Consider the following 2,500-nt stretch of genomic DNA (forward strand, 5'->3'; position numbering starts at 1 on the left):
ACACCTGGAGACACAGCTAGGCGTAGATGAAGCTGTTGGTCCTTAACACCTGGACACACAGCTAGGCGTAGATGAAGCTGTTGGTCCTTAACACCTGGACACACAGCTAGGCGTGGATGAAGCTGTTGGTCCTTAACACCTGGACACAGCTAGGCGTCGATTAAGCTGTTGGTCCTTAACACCTGGACACACAGCCAGGCGTAGATGAAGGTGCTGGTCTTCAACACACACAGCTAGGTGTACAGATGACGCTCCTGATAGTTTCTACTGATCTCTGGGCGTCTCCTGGTGGATCTGGGCTATAGAGGAGCTCCACAACCTTGGCCGGGCCCACCGACTGGGCTCTCACACAGACCGACGGCTCTCTCCCCCGCCCGGCCGGGGCCCATCTGTATTGGATTAGGAGGAAGAATTACAGAGGGGAGTGTTTAGTTGTGTTGTAGTTTGTAATGAGTATCGATCGCCCAGGCACTGGGTCATGCCGTACAAACGCCTGAGACAGGGTGGGAGGGGGAGAGAGAGAGAGAGAGAGAGAGAGGGAGAGGGAGGGAGGGAGGGAGGGAGGGAGGGTGGGAGATATACGAGGGAGGGAGGAGAATGCGAAAAAGACAGAGGCTGAGAGAGAGAGTGTGGGATGGATGGAGGGGAAGAGAGGGAGAAAGGGAGAGAGTGAGATAGAAAGAGAGAGAGAAAGAGAAATGGAGAAAGAGACAGCGAAAGAGAGACGGAGAGATGGAGAGAGGGGAGAGTGAGTAGGTACAGTAGGCTGGATCAATACCATCCCCCTCTCATTCTCTCGTCCTGCTACATTCATCACCAGGCAACAGCATTACAGAGAGAAGGACGGAAGGAGGGAGAGAGTGGGGGGAGAAGAGGAGAGGAGAGAGGTCATGACTCCACAAGCTTCCTGTATCCTCTCACCTCTCCCTGCTGCTAGTTTCTCCACACTGTATCAGTCGTCTGAGCAGTAGGTCTCTATGAGGAGCTGCATCGACCCAGTCCTCCCCCCCAAAATAAGAAGAATACAGCATGTAGACCCATTTGTCCCTGTGGTGGAACCTTCTGTAAAAAAAAATATATATGAAAAAGATCCTGGTAGAACCATATCCAGATTAGCTAGCTATTAGAGCACAGCTCTATCTTCATCACATCTTTAGTCAGCACTACACCACTGTGTAACAGGGGGAGAGGGAGAGCAGTAAGGTCTCTCCCTCGACCCCCCACCACCACCACCACCACCACCATTCCTCTCTCTCTCCTCCCTCACGTCACACTGCAGTAAAAGTCAAGAACAGGTTCTAATTTTCCCACTCGATGAAGTCACTGAGAAAAGGACCCACACTCACAGGAAATTGAGCTATAATTGGAACTCACATTAAAACTCTAAGAGCTGGAATGACAAGTAGCCTCAGGAACAGGACCCCCCCCACACACACATACACACACACACACACACATCCCATTGAAGCCCTATTGTGGAAACATTCCACTGGTATGAACTGTGTACCAAATAATGCTGGTAAGGCTCACTATTTTACGGTAGACATTTTTATTGGAAAGAAAAATAGCACTATAATTTTGATCCCTCTAATCCCATTCAAGTAGCAAAGAAACATTTACGAAGCACTAAACTGGCAGGGGCTGAGCAAACAGAGAAGTCCCCCTCATCTGTTGGTGTTCAAGCCCACAAATCAAATCAACATGCACCAACACTGCTTCCACTAAACACATCAGAGCACATCTAATTCGACACATATTCGGAAGATCAGGAACAAGCAAACAAAACCTCAAAGCCAATAGCCCTCAACAGAGACTAGCTCTGAGAGAGGGTGGAGGGGAGAGACCACGTTTAAACAGAGACTAGCCCTGAGACAGGGAGGAAGAGAGAGACCGTGTCAGGATGCAGCCGTCAGTGTACAGCAGCAGAAATGCTATTCTGCATTCATAGCCAGGAAATTAGGTTGCCGTCTGCACTGTGAAATAAGATTCAGGTTTAGCGGAGCAGAAAGGTGGGCTCTTGTGATTGGCTTCCTGCAGAGTTCCATTTGTAGATTGACATATGCGTCTGTTTACAGCTTATCATCTTGGATAGAGATAGGGAGGCGTAGACACCAGTGTGTGTGTGTGTATGGACTGCTGCTGCTGGAGGTATTAGATGGATGGATAGATAGATAGATAGATAGATAGATAGATAGATAGATAGATAGATAGATAGATAGATAGATAGATAGATAGATAGATAGATAGATAGATAGATAGATAGATAGATAGATAGATAGATAGATAGATAGATAGATAGATAGATAGATAGATAGATAGATAGATAGATAGATAGATAGATAGATAGATAGATAGATAGATAGATCGATCGATCTCGGGGCCTCTGACTCGCCAACGCACATGACAGCCTTACATAAACGCCGCTTTAGCCCGCTACACCACCGAAAAGCTAGCATTCGACGGTGCGGGTGGGCGGTATTTATACTGAGGAGCGAGTTTA

General features: G+C 47.9%; 1 protein-coding gene across 2 annotated transcripts in view; it reads left to right on the plus strand.

Annotated features, from left to right (window-relative positions):
- Nucleotides 1-2,500, plus strand: part of nkain2 (sodium/potassium transporting ATPase interacting 2) — a gene marked incomplete at both ends in the record, with an annotated part of 77,886 nt that overhangs the window by 74,533 nt on the left and 853 nt on the right. The gene's annotated exons all lie outside the window — the stretch shown is intronic.

The sequence above is a fragment of the Borostomias antarcticus genome (assembly GCF_949987555.1).
Source record: "Borostomias antarcticus genome assembly, chromosome: 19".
Lineage (NCBI taxonomy): Eukaryota > Metazoa > Chordata > Actinopteri > Stomiiformes > Stomiidae > Borostomias > Borostomias antarcticus.